We start from the raw sequence: 15,333 nt of genomic DNA on the forward strand, positions 1-15,333 counted from the left end.
ATTAAAGGTGCATGACACTCAATCCTGCCTTTGGTTGTTATTTTTGATGTAATAAAGTAACTTGATATATTCTGCTGCTATCATTGTGTTGTACAGTTGGAAATATAGAACATTCTGCAAGTTAACCTAGTTGGACTGTATAAATCCATCTCAATATCCTGCAAAGCAAGTGAGGGAACAAACTTCAAACTTTGCATGTCCAGGAAAAGTCTCACATTAATAACCTCCCAACTCACTTAACACATTATGGGGAAGGGCAAACGTCAATTCATCTATGTATTACTAAAATTTTATTATTTTGTGGGACTAAAAGTGAACCGAGGGTCTATGAGATAGCTCAGTTGATAAAGGTGCCTACCAACTTTAAAAAAATATGTTTTATAAAGAAACTTGGTGACTTGAGTTTGATCCTCAGAACCCACATGGTAGAAAGAAAGAATTGACTTCTACAGCTAGTCCTCTGACTTCTATACATACACCATCTCTCTCTCTCTTTTCCTCTCTCCCCACCCCTCCTCTCTCATACACACACACACACACACACACACACACACACACACACATACACACACACACACAGAGAGAGAGAGAGAGAGAGAGAGAGAGAGAGAGAGAGAGAGAGAGAGAGACACCGACTCAGAATGTAAAAATGAATGAATGAATGACACATTAAAATTCCAGTATTTTATTATTATTATTTTTTTGGTTATGTCTTCATTGGTTAATCTTGTAAACTCTGCTCTGAAAACAGGTTACCCTGTTGCCCAACAAATTAAAGGAAGCAATGGGTCCTGTGCTTGAAAGGTACTGGTTTTCAGTTTCCAACTGCAGAAGAGCTCCTGAATAATGTCTAAGGTCACACTTATGGCCTTGCGGATTCAGAGAAGGTTTCCCTTCAGCAGGCCCTGAGTGAATAACCAAGGAGGGTTACTCGGTGAGTGAGTGTCTCCCGTGGTTACTGGGAGTCGGGCGGATCTACTCGGTGTTGGAAGTAGTGCTGGGTAATGTCAAGAAGCCTATCTCAAAGCAGAATTATTTGGCACATACAAATTGCATTCAGAAGCCTTAGCAGCGGCACGTGGAGGGATGTGATAGGGTCACGTGGAGGGATGTGATAGGGTCACGTGGAGGGATGTGACAGGGTCATGCCTTTCAAAGGCACCCTTCCGGACAGCTCTACTTTATGTGGGAAGAGGAAACAAATTGCATTTTATTATGTGGGGAATAAAAGATTTCTAAATTAAGTCTTTATCACCTGGATTCTTTGCTTTGAACATGGTTTTTCATACGTGCCAGCCCGAGGGCAGCAGCTCAGAACTCCAGGGTGGACTACCATAGGCAGCAGTGGCAAAGTCATGTGCCAGATAGAAGCCAGACAACCTGGTCTGATGACCAGAGCTGGAACAGGTACTGTATCTAACTTTTCAATATTTCTTTGGAAGAAGTTTTGTTAGCAGAAAGAAAACCTATCAAATCTAAGTTGTTTTCTGTTAGAGATCCCACTAATATTGTTTATCCAAAAGTCTCAGATAAATCATTAAAGAGCTGCATCTCTCTTAGAGCTGTAACTACTTTTTCCTTAGGCCTCTAGGAAAGTGATAGGGTGGCTCTTACAACTTTTTTGTTTGTGCTACTTCTCATAACAATGTTGGCTTATAAGCACTCGTGTTATATTTCATACACGAAGGGACAGAAGTAACTAATTATGTGAATCCTCACCGGGTTCTGGTTACATGCTTGCATATTGAATTTCCCCTCTGTATTTTCCTATGAAACTGAACCCTCCACACCCCACTGGCTCCAGTCACCCGAGTCAGCTGAAAAATAGTCTTGCTTCTTCTTGCATTCAAGTATGAAACATATTGGCTATTCTTTTGGGATCAGACACATTTAATTGAGTTCTTCAATTTGACACAGGTTTAATAGTAAGCCAAAATGCTAATTTAAGCAACCAGCTAGTAACCTTGAGCACCGACTTCACAATTAAAAGTTCCTAACCAGATACTGATTTTACAACCTTCTAACTTACAGGAAGGAAGTCAGTCAATTGGCTTAAGGCATGAGTAGTATCACATGATTTTAACACCAGAATATGGCCATAGATATGATCTAGGTTTTTGTTTCTTTTCCCAGAAAGGAAACATAAGGCCCTGGAAGGAGTCTGGTGGCCTACATCACCTCCAGTCAGAAGCAGAGCAGGGGCAGGGGCAGGGGCAGGATTTTGACTGCGGTCAAAGCAGACTAGAAGACCTGACCATCTGGTCATTCACATTGATTTTAGAAAGAAATGTCATAGTAGGAACTAGAAAAAGGTAAATAATTTTATAAGATAGTAAGCGGTGTCACAAAACACATAAGGGCTTAAAGATTTATTATTCGTACATTCCTGAAACTAGAAAGAACAGCCAAAAATCTAAGCCTCCATTTAAAAGCAAAACTGTCTTTCAGACACTCCCAGATCTTTTCTAGGATGTTTCTACAAACCTGTCACCTCACATTCTCTAATCCAGGTCTAGACAAGGAGCTGACCCTATAACTCACAACTAGCTCACACTGTGATGGCTGAAAACAGGTATGTAAAGGGGGAAAAGGGCCAACTGTCACCTCAGTTGTCACACTTCCTGATTTTCTTCAATCAAAATCAACCAGACTTTTTACTGCCAATAGGGAAAAGCTCTCAGGATTTTGCTTCTTGAGGGCTATATTTCCAACCCATTCCCCAGAATACTCTCCCTGGATCAGGCAAGATCTAGGTTGTGTGTTTAAGTTGAAGAAGGAATATAGACTAAAAATACTGTCTATACTCTTCTCACTTATGAATATTATTCAGTCTCAAGAGAAAGAGTCTGGTGTATATAATAGCATGCACAAGCGCTGAGACCATTATACCAAGTGATGTAACTCGGACACACAAAAAGAAAAAAACTCCATGGTCCCATTTAAAATGAGATGGAAATAAAAATGGTGCTTTTCAGGGTGTTGGGGAGGAGAGAATAGGCAGTTACTGTTAATATGGGTGTATATTTCCTTCCAGGGCCTTATGTTTCCTTTCTGGGAAAGGAACAAAAACCTAGATCATTTCTAAGTTCTGGTGTTAAGATCATATGATACTATTCATGTACAAGACAAAGTGGGTTCTGGAGATAGATGGTACTAACAGGTGCACGTTATAAAGGTATTTAGTACCAACTGAACTGCATAGTTTAAAAGATCATATGGTAAAAAACAATTATAAAAAAAATACTTATTCTGTTCAGATTTCCTTCTACTTCTCTGCCCTCTTCAAAGTTATAACCTACACAAAATATTTCCAGTACAAAATAGTGTTTTTAATCTGCATTAATAACCTTTGAAAACACAAGCCTAGGGAGGCCTCTGACATTCACGCAATAAAACTCTGTACTCCAAGTACAGTGAGTCTGTAAGCCAGGATATATTTGGGAAGGACTCTAGGCTGGAAGTGAATGAATAAGGCTCTAATGACAGATTCAAATTCAATCATCACGGCATGCCTCTATCTACTCATCCAAATAACCACAGGCTCTTTGGGCATGCACTCAACTGCTTAATGCAGCATGAGGGAGTGGCGATGCTCAGAATCCACGGCTCTGTTCTGGTTTGAGCCCTTCCTCACGGTGTAGTATTGCCTCTCATCAGAACAAAGGCTAGGGAGTACTACTCCTTTCCCCCTCAGGCTTTTGCTTAAAAAATGAGAATATTCAAGTGTCTTGGCAAAAATCAGATATCTCCAGTGGTGAACATTTCCACTTTAAATATTAAATGTTCCTCATATTGTCCTCAAAGACAAAGAAATGATAGCTGCTGGCTTTCCTAAAGGCACCCCTTCCCAGATGTGCTTATGCTGTCACACTTTCATATATGAAGACAAAGGAGACGTGGAAGAGAAGTCGTGATAACTGTTCACAATCTATTATTCCTTGTTAACATTTTCAAACATCAAGTGAACCCATCCATGTAAGTGTATACAGCTGATTATGGCTGTCTGTGTACACTGATAGAATGTAATGACTGCCATTTTAATTGACATTCTGAAGTCTGTCACTGTGCAAACCTAAGCAGCTCAATTATTTTGCCCAACTGGAGAAATGCAATATTCAGAAACAAATGAGAATAAGACATTAGAAGGCTATCTTTGCTAATACTTTCAAACTGGGCTAAAGTTAGTTACATCCTGTTGAGCCCGTCTAGTGCTTTGGATGGCCAATGCATGCATGGTGAGACATACTGCTTGGGTCTCTAATCTTAGCTGTGACATTTCCTGCCTCATGTTTTACCATCAATAGTGACCTACTTGTTAGACCATGTGGTTTTCCAACCAGAGCTTTTGATGCTCGAACATGGGAAACACAATTATTTTTATATTTAGCACAAAATGTAGCCATGAAACATTTAAAATGATCTCCAGCTTAAGCTATCTGCACTAATCCTGTTTTACAGTAATTTTTTTTCTTTGTCATTGGAAATACAGCCGTTATGGTCTACTAAAAACAAAGCATTCATCCTTTGTTTTCTAAGCAACCTGTGAAGATGCTAAGGCATATTAGTATTCACTATATAAAAAACTAATGAAGAATCAAAAAATCATGTCCTAGTTACTAAGGGGGGAACCGGTAACACATGTCTTGTTGAAAGCGAAGGGAAAGAATGTTACCTGTACCATCTAGAGCTGAGAGACCTAGGGAAGGGAAGCTAGCCTACTAAAATCAATAAAAAGAGTAGACAAAAGTCTCAGATTAGAAACACACGGAAAGATCCCCAGGTTTCATAAAGGAAGGTTTAGCAAAGCCTAAAATCTCACTGAGTAACAATGCACTAGAGGTCACAAATCTCAGGGAAGAAAGTCTGTCAAGACGATGAAATATGCCGAAAGGTAACTCAGTAATAATTCTGTTCTATTAGGCAAAGCAATACTGCTGCCCATAGCTTTCACAATTAGGAAGAAAGTCATCACTTCAAATTTACATATGTATGGAACACTGCAAACACTGCTCAGAAGGTAGGTTGGATATACAAACTCCCAGGAAAATGAACAAAGGCCCCACAATCTAACAAAGAATACTTTCTTGTTCCATGTCACTTGTGAATAAGTACATTCCCAACATGCAACCCAAATCTCCAAATGGATGTCATGAGTTTGCACTGCACATACTTCAGTAACTTTCTGAAGCGATGGCTACCACGCCAGCTCAAAAGCAGCTGCCTTTGTGAACCATAAAGGACCTTTCAAATCAGCATTCACACATGGCGAAGCACATGTTCCACTTTGCCTCTGCCAAAGAAACCCCATTGGCACCCTGTAAAGTACTTGGGAAGTACTCCAGCAATGTGTGTACCCATTATGGATTCTTTCTCATCACCACTGCTTTTGCTATACATTTTCCATAAGCCCATGCTGCTTCTCACCTACCCAGCCTTGACAGGAGAAAGAAAGGAGAAAGAAAAAGAAAAGCTCTAGTTGATCCATAAAAGGGCCAATCTATTATAGATGGAAACTACCCCGTCAAAAGCAGGCCCCCAAGAGCCAGACAAGAACCATATGCCTACAAATCTTAAATAATAATGATACTTAAATAATAATGATACATTAACCCAGCCCTTTAATTCCTGGTCTCGTTTTCATCAGATCCCAATGTGAGCTCACAAAATTCTATTTCCAGCTTTACTCAGGTTATAAAGTGAGAGTGCAGCAAGAAGAAAGGGGTCCCCACCATCAGTCCCAGGAAGAAGGTATGATGTGAACACGAAACAGCATCCTTTCATTTCTTCTGACTTGTTCCTGAGACTTCACAGAAAAACAACCTGCAAGAACCTAACTAAAGAGCGCTCTCAAACACAGACGCGTTTTACTCACCGTAAAACAGAAATCTGTCTTTTGGAAATCAGACTCAGGAAGCTTAGCCAGAAGGGTATTTCATAGTAAGTGACTAGCAGCGGGTTTTCCGGACAAGGGAACCTCAGGTGACAAAGCCCCCAAGTGGATTGACTCATATTATGGGCCAGGATACCTGAGTTTGTGAGGTCCCCTGGGGAAGGGCCTAGGGGAAATGAACAGGGATGAAGGGAATGCAAAGTTTTTGTCCAACTCAAATGATAATTTAATTACATGCCATCATTGCACTGCCTCAGAACACAATGCCTTACAATGTAATTAGCAGGAAACAACCCATAGAACAACAATAAAATAAAACACTGTACACATTTACAAAAGCACTCACTTTAATGAAGAAGGAGAAGCCAGAGCAAAAAGAATTTGGAAGGAAATACTGCTTCATGTATTCCAGTTGCTTAGGAATTAACATGTGCGGTAAAGCTATTTTTCAATTTGCACCTCCATAATTACTTTGGAACAATTAAGAACAGAGTTCCAAGAAAGGAGTCATTTAAGTACATATATGAGTTGAAAATTATGTGTATGCAGAGAAATCAATTTTAAGTGAATTTTCCATTCTAAATGCAACTGTAATTCTCACTCACACTTTAAATTTCAGTCTTATACATAATTTCATTTTAACAGTTTATACCAAATTAAATATGTTGATGTCAATAGGCTATTCTAAATAAGAAATTCAAAATTTATTACTCACATGCCCCTAGTATAAGGCTCTACTAAAACCCACATGTATATAACTATAGTAAGTGTATCTTTTCTTCAAAGAACTTTAATATTCATTTCTTTTGCCCTTCAACAGAGCAAAAAGTAGATTTAATTAGTTTTCAAATTTTCCAGGAAAAAAATTCTGAGCTTCATAGATTCAGGCTCAAATGACAACTGGCATCTTTCCTTAGGTGGGAGATAAAGACCGACTCTGAATTACTAGAAATCTACACTTGTAAGTACTCACTCATTCATTAACTTATTTATTTGTTTGATCATTCATTTTAAAATACAGGTAGCAGACAACAGATCAAAAACTAGATAACTAAGTAAACTATATAAAATGTGGCAAGCAGCATGAAGAAAATGGAAGGAGTGAAGGAACAGGACCTAGGAGGACTCCTCAGCAGACAGATAGCGCGGTCCTTGGACATCGCTATAAAGAGGAGACATTTAAAAGCCCGGGTAGAGTGGATGTAGCCATAGGAACAGAGGCTGTGTCATGCAAGCAGAAAGTACCATAAATGCAAAGAGTCACAGGTGGGGAAGAGACTGGCTTATTACACCAACAATAAGAAAGCCATGTGGTTAGAAAATTGAGCAAGGGCCACAGGATGAATAATGAGGTCACAGAGATGGGCAGGTCCAATTGTTTAACGCTCTACTGGCTGTGATAGTCCTAGGACTGCCTTCCAAGAAAATGGGCAGTCAATGTTGAGTGAGAAAGGACATAAGGGAACTCATGTCTGAATCTTAACTTAGCCACGTATTAATTGTGTGATCTCAGGAAATTGCTAACTTCTCTTAGATGCTAAATTCTTACTGTATAAGAGCGTACATAAGAAATCATGACCAGTTATATTCGCCCATAATTATCAGTCTTGTAAATAGAATGAAATATAAAGTTAATAAAATTGTTTACATTCATATAAACTTATACTGTAAAATATATTAAATAGATTTACTGAGAAATAAATCATTTTAATCATTTTTTTCACTAAGCAAAGAGCATATACTTCTTGAGTACAAGAAGACATAAATTAGTACATTCAAACTCATTAGGGTTTATTGTGACTGTAATCAGAATAATCACTGATCTTGGCTCACTTCTCTGTCTTTAATTAGTTTGCATTGTCCCATTTTTGTTTCTACCATCAGCGGTACCTACCAACTACATAGCCACCATCCCAAGGAATTTCAGTTATTTTTGAAGTGGTAGCATGCGGCAGGTAGTTACGGATGCCTCTCAGTGTCTATTCTGTACCCCGCCTCTCCCAAAACCTACATCTTTCTTGTTAACAGAATGTTAATTTTGCTCATCCCTCCCCTTCTCGGGCATTGATCCATGGCTAGTGACTGACAGAGAGGTGACTTATTTGAGCCACTTCTGATTGGCGTGGGAGGAACCAAGTGGAAGTCTTTTAAGGAATGTTTTTATACTCTTCAGAAGGAAACTTTGAAATGGTGGGGATGGTTCCAGTTTTCTGTGTTCTTGACATTGTCCTGTTTGCAAGTAACATCTGAACTGCTACAACCAAGTCACAAATACAAAAAGAGCAGAGTGATCTGTGACAACAAAGGCAGGCCACTTAATCACTCTTTGTCTATTAATCACTCTTTGTCTATTAATCACTCTTTGTCTATTAATCACTATTTCTCATAGTAATGCCCTGTAGTTTACTCCAGACTTACATTTCTTTACCACACAAGTGAATTGGATGTAGAAGACCTCCCAAGGAAAAAGAGCCTACACATTTCTTCTTCTCCGAGAAGGTCCCAGGCTAGAAGCAGGAGTCCTAGTTCAGTGAAGTTTGAGAGTTTTGGAGTATGGGATAATACAGCATTTGACGCTGCAGCGCTGGGACAGTCATGTAGGCAAACAGTACCAAATGCTCTCTATTTGGCTTTCCCTGTTTCAAGATTTTTGCTTTTATCTTTTACCTGTCTGCAACCAGGTGCCTTTAGAGCATAGTTTTCATGGATCTTTTGTTCTGTAAAGTTGTCAACAAAGCCTTTATCCCACTACAAGATTTTCAAAAGGGTCCACACAAGGAAGTCACAGATCCCAGCACAAGCCAGACATTAAGGAGCAAAAGCAGCTTCATATTCTATTTAGATCAGAGGACTAAATTGGAAAACAACAATAGCAACAACAAACAACAACAACCATCCCCAAACACTCCAGAGAAGGTTAGGATTTTGAGTTAGAAGGCAGATTTATCTGAAAAGGAAACCATCTTGACCATTTGCTACTTTTGTTTTGTTTTTTTTTATTTTCTTTATACAAGATTTTACTAGACGTTTTTACAGGATAAGGATAACATCCAGAAGCAGCTTCCAAGACCCTGTGATGTTGTATGCAATGTCTGGGGCATGACAGGGGGCTCTGGTTTCCCACCCTTCTGTTCTGAGATGGGGGTGGTGGGCAGAATTTCATCATTCAGCTTCACAATGGTCAAGCAGAGACTTCTTCAGGCCAATCTTACTTCTTGGGTCCCAGGGCAACATGAGCTTCACTATGATGCCCAGAACACCCTGTGTGAGGAGCACACGGCACACAGAAGTGTCAACATAGTAGTTGACAGGGTCTCTACTGTGGATCACCAGTTCATCCACAATCTTCACGGACTTGACTCTCTATCCTTGGAGCTTCCCAGTCACCACAACCTCACAGCCCTTGACCCCTCTGTCCATAATGAACCACAGCACACTGAAGCAGGTCCTCCTAGGCCAAGCCCTCCTCGGAGTTTGTAACATGGAGACTCTGACTGGACAAAGGCCCACAGACCCCTTGGGGCCACTTTTTCTGCACAAAACTCTAGGTTGCCCTCAGGGAAGCAGAACCTTTTCTGGTTCACTATTGTTGTCAACTCTGATCCCATGACCCTTCTCACCAAGAATATCCTGTGTTCTGGTGGCTGAGATAATGATTTCTATCCTGCTTGGTGTAACTCAGACTTCAACTCCAGAGTAGCCATCTTCAGCCAGCTCCTGAGTGAGACACTCACTTCAGCTTTGAAGACGCCATCAGCAACAGACTTCCTGTTCTTGGAAACCTGGATGGCCGCCTTGCCAACACATGCCACCAAAAGGAAAGGCAACTGCTTGCTGTTTTTAATACTTGTACCTCTCCGACATTGGAGATTAGGGATTAGATACATTGGAATCTAATCCCTAATAGGATAGTATCAGAAAATGGGGCCTATTGGAACTAATTAGGACTATGCCATCATGAATGGCATTAGTTCCCTTATAAAAGAGGACAGAGACTAGCAAACTCTCTGTCTGTCATATGATGTTACAGTGAGAAGCCCCCATCTACAAGGAAGAAAGCCATCACCAGACTGCTAGCATCTTACTCTTGGACTTCCCCAGCTCTAGACTGTGAGCAATACATTTTAGTTGCTTATAAATCATCCAATCTCAGGTGTTTTGTTATGGCAGCCCAAAGAAACTAAGATACCATCCAAGAACATTGTTTACCTTTCCCAGTGATGTGGTGTTCTCTTGTTTTTATTCTTTCTTTTTTTTTTCTAAAGTGAAATAAGTAATAAAGCTTGGGAAAATACTTTTTCAAAATAAAGTATAAGCTAGAGGAGCTGGGACAGGGTTACTATGTAGGGGAGATGATGACAAGGATTGGGGATATATTAAGAGATGGTATAATGTCTAATGATTCACAATATGCCAAAGCCAGAATGGCTTAAACCCAACTTAACCATTTCAGTCTAATGTATACTTTCCTACCGGAATATTCTAGAATTATAAATTTAGAAAATAAGGGAAAGCACAAATGTAATGAATACAGATTTTATAATTTCATACAGTATTTAAGAAACACTACTTGGGAAACGGGGTAAGCATTCTAACTGGGGATAAGACTGGAATAGTAAATGATGCCTCAGCTCCTGAAAGGGGTACCATCAGAACCCCACCTAATGTCTTCATTATTAATGCATAGCAAAGGGGGAGAACTCATGCAACGTGTGAATGATATCTAAATGCGTAGATGTGGCCAGTGCAAGGAAGCTGTAGAAAAATAGATGATTAGTTTGGGAACAATACAACCTAATTAGGCAGATCAAGGAGAGCAAACCAAGACATCAAAAAGAACAGCGAAGAGAGACAAGTGAGGAAAATTGAAAGTTACTGTTAATATTTTTTAAGAGAAAGAAAAAAGCCAACAGATAAAGGGGAATTCCACCACCATGTGAGGGTAAGAATGGTGAGAACAGGTTCTGTGAAGCCAATGACTCTTGTGCTATATAAGGTTCTCAGAACATCTAATAGCTCCTCAGAAAAGCGCATGGAATGCTCTCACAAAGTCCTTTGTGGATGGTCAGAATTGTAGTTACTTACAGGGAAGGGATTAATGGTAACACTGACCATGAAAGAGCTTTTATCAGTAAGTGTTTTACCTGAAAATAAGGGAAAATAATACACAGGAAAGAAAATAGTAGAGGGTGGGGACTGAATTATGGAGAAAGGTTGAAATTGGGGGAGCCTAAAAGCTTAAGAGATAACAGCTTTCTGACCACAAGCATCTATTTGTGAGGCATGCACACAAAGTGTAAGAAGAGTAAGTTTCTTAAAAAATATATAGCATTTTAAACTTATTTTTTGAGACCATCATATATATATATATATACAATGTATTGATCATATTCACCCTACTCTACCTTCCAACTCTTCCCACATCACCACCACCACTACACCCACCACTTTCTACCCTATAACCACTATACACATCACTACCACTAACTACCCCTACTACAGACACCACTACCACTACCTACCCCCTACTACACACACCACTACCACTACCTACCCCCCTTACTACACACACCACTACCACTACTTATCCCCACTGCACACACCACTACCACTACCTACCCCCATTACACATACCACTACCTACCCCCACCTTACTACTCACACCACTACCACTACCTACCCTCTACTACACACACCACTACCTACCCTCACTACACACACCACTACTTACCCTCACTACACCACTACCTACCCTCTACTACACACACCACTACTTACCCTCACTACACACACCACTACCTACCCTCCACTACACACACCACTATCTACCCCACAACTACTACACCCACCTTCACCACCACTCATCCTCTCACAACTTCAAGGAGAGGAAGCCAGCTCCTATTGAAGAGACAGGAAAAAGATGGGCTAAACTACAAAGCACACTACCACGGGCAGGATGCTCATTTGTTGCATGCAAGAAGGTGAATTTATTTGTATCACGGGTGTTAGACTCTGCACTTTCCTGGAGCTCCTCTCATGTCTTTCAGGCAGCTAGATCCACAGGGTAAAAGGTAGGCCCTCCTGTATACAGAGAAATGATCCTGGTTTACAGGATCCAAAACCAGTGTCTGAGCTCATGTTGCTCATCTTCCCAGGCCTTGAGCAGCTAACTGCCTTTGGATTTAAACTGTTCAACTTTCTAATGTCTTCTTGGAAGAAACGAGAATAAAGCACATATATTAAGTGATACTCAATTTCCCAGATAAGACAGATAATCCCAGTTCTTGATCTCCTGAATCCTCTACGGTCCCATAAGATCTAACATGAAAGAGCTATCTTAATGGCTTTATTTCAGACAGTTATGCTTAATTCAATTGAACTCTAAGCTCTTGAATGCATGGTCTACACATGACTTCAGTAGTGCAGCTCCTTGCACTAACTTATCTAAGTCACTCAACTGCTACAGCTATGTTGAGGGTGCTTCTTCAAGGAAAAGGGATTTACAAATGGAAACTATTATAAAACCTACTCTCTAAGCTAAGAATACACTTCAATAATTATTTTAAAAGTTTCCTCATCACAGTAAATATGGATGACAGTGGCTATTTGGCTCTTCAAAATCTTGCTCCTCAAAGGGCCTCCAAATCTCCCCACCAATGCTACCTAGTCACTTACACAGTGAAAGGGACTAAGACATCAGTGGCTTCAGAAGACATGCGCAAGGCAGCCTCAAGTGTCAAAGAAAAGCTGCCTTTCAGGATCTAACAAGGAGCAGGAGAACAAGAATGGTCATGGAGGATGACAAAGAGAGGGGGAGGGAGGAGGGCAGCGAGGGAGGGTGAGCAAGCCTTGGAAGCATCCTTTAAAAAGTTATAACAGGCAGGTAGTGAGAGGAGGAGGTAAGGCAGGAATGAAGCAAAGGGACTTTGAAGGTGGAACAGGATTGGATGAGCATTCTACGAAGGGCCAAGACTGGACCTACAGTCCCGTTCCTGCCACTCTTGTACTTTAGGGTAGATGTTTTTATGCACACGCTTTGGAGACCCAACACTGTCCATTTGTAGATCTTTGTAGCATCTAGTGCACATAGACACTATTTCTTGCCAAGTTGTCTTGAGAGATTATAAGATGGCAAATAGTTCTCCTGCCTTTAAGGGGTTCCAGGCTGGAGAGGAGAATGAATTCAGGAGACAAGATCAGATGAGATCATTAGGCTACATGGGGGCATGTACAGAAAAGTTTCCCCAAAGTGTTAGCATGTGAAATGAATTTTGAGCTAGCTAAGAAGACAAGAGCTAACAGTCAACTGTAATTCTTTTTAAAAAATAATGTCTGCCCATGACAAGTACTTAATTAGTATTTGTTAATTAAGTTTAGCTTATTTTGATTTCTAGGCTGGGAGCTAGTTCTTACCATATTTATTTTTATGTCATCTAAAAAGTTAAATCTATTTAAATTAAAATGCAAGAGTACAATCTTTAAAAAATATTGTATTATGGGAGCTGGAAAAATGGATCAGTGGTTCAGAGCACTTGGTCCTCTTGTAGAGAACCCTGATTCCATTCCAAGCAACCACATCACATGGTAAGTTCATAACTGTCTGTACCTCCAGTTCCAGGGATGTATGTCCTCTTTTAGCCTCTGTGGGCACCAAGCATGCATATCACACATGGGCATGCATGCAGGAAGAACATTAATAAACAGAATAAAACAAAAAAATATGAATCTTGGTAGAGAATTGCCTGTAATCCTTGTATTCAGGATACAGAAGCAGATAGATCTCTGTTGAGTTTGAGGCCAACCTGGTCTATACAGTGAGTTCCAGGCCAGACAGGGCTCCACAGTGAGACCTTGTCTCAAAAGAAAATACCGGGATATGCACTCATAATTTTCCAATTATATGCATCTTCTTGTTCTATTTATTTCATAGCAAAAAAGTTTTAAGAACCTTCAAAAAGAGCACATTTTGCTCACTTGAAATATGTGTGTGTTTTAGCATAAAATATACTTGGCAGGTCCTAATATAATTGGATGGCTACGCCTTGCAAAAACTTGATTTCTTTTTAATCAAATTTTTAGAACCATACTGGGTTTCTTGCCAGGGCTGCAATAGTGAGCAATAAATACATCATTAGATCAATGGTGGTCTGATGATGGATTACTCGAAAGATATTTCCAGCCAAGAAGAATAAGATCAGACATCTTATTGTGCAAAGATTAATAAAATATTGTTTAAAGCACAGATACCAAGTTAAATATAACAGGGAAGGAAACATTGCAAAACAGAATGGAACAGTCAGGGGTTTATGATGTAGTGATATTGATCATGGATTTTCCTAAGTACTTGAGACCAGCCACACTATTATGTATGCCTCTGATTAGACCTTGAGATGAGAAGGAAAAAGTTATAAAAAAAAGAAGCTAAACCAGGGGAAGGCCTGCTGCTATAATAAATTATTAAAAGCAAACAGGGTGAGTGGGTTGTAAAGACAATATAAAACAGAATCAATGCCCGCAAGGAACCCCAAACCATCCACACTTCTATAAATTTCTTACCACTCTGTCTGGCATTTCACTGGAGGTATTTCTTTCCCACACCCTCCCCATCCCACCCCCGCCCCTGACCCTTCACTCTCGGCCCAGTTCTTTTTTCAGAGCTCAGCATTTGTTTTTCTTGTGTAACCCAGGCCCTGCTGTCTACAGCTATGTTTTCAGCTTGTATTAGCAGTGTCTGAGAGGCCACAGATGAGTGCATCTGTCACTTCATTCATCTGGATCTTAAATATAACACTGACGCTCTAAGCTGGGGACACCGAGGAGGATGCACACATCACTATTGCTTCCATATCATCCTCCCCCAGTTTTCTTTTTCCTTATTGTTAAATCCACAAAGCTAAAGCTATGCTGAAGGTTCTCTAGTCAGTAACTGAGTACCACTAGACTAGCAAAGGTAGGAATGCAAAAGGGTATTCAAAATGGTTGAAATTTATGTATTAGGGGATGTTAGAACAGGCTGACTTGAAAGGTGAGTCTTTACAAAAATGATTTCACTATGGGAATAAGGGTAAAGAAAAAGAGGGTCAAACAGTTTAAAAGAATTTATCAAATGAAAGTTAGAAGCCAAAAGTATGCCATGGTTTAAAAAAAAAAAAAAAGAATTGTTGCACAGAAGCTCATAATGACCTATGGCCCAGTTTTCAAGAAAGGCTGTATTCTACTGTAGTTGCTTTCTCTTCTCTTCTCTTCTCTTCTTCTCTTCTCTTCTCTTCTCTTCTCTTCTCTTCTCTTCTCTTCTCTTCTCTTCTCTTCTCTTCTCTTCTCTTCTCTCCTCTCCTCTCCTCTCCTCTCCTCATCTTCTCTCCTCTCCTCTCCTCTCCTCTCCTCTCTCTTCCTCTCCTCTCCTCTCCCTCTCCCTCTCCCTCTCTCCTCCTCTCCTCTCCTCT

The 15,333-nt window shown here is 40.1% G+C and overlaps 1 protein-coding gene and 1 pseudogene across 3 annotated transcripts in view; both read right to left on the reverse strand.

The window, feature by feature from the left end:
• Marchf3 (membrane associated ring-CH-type finger 3) overlaps positions 1-15,333 on the reverse strand; it is a 142,344-nt gene that overhangs the window by 122,104 nt on the left and 4,907 nt on the right. The gene's annotated exons all lie outside the window — the stretch shown is intronic.
• Positions 2,703-11,307, reverse strand: LOC116087183 (annotated as a pseudogene).

Source organism: Mastomys coucha, unplaced genomic scaffold (genome assembly GCF_008632895.1).
Source record: "Mastomys coucha isolate ucsf_1 unplaced genomic scaffold, UCSF_Mcou_1 pScaffold13, whole genome shotgun sequence".
Taxonomy (NCBI): Eukaryota; Metazoa; Chordata; class Mammalia; order Rodentia; family Muridae; genus Mastomys; species Mastomys coucha.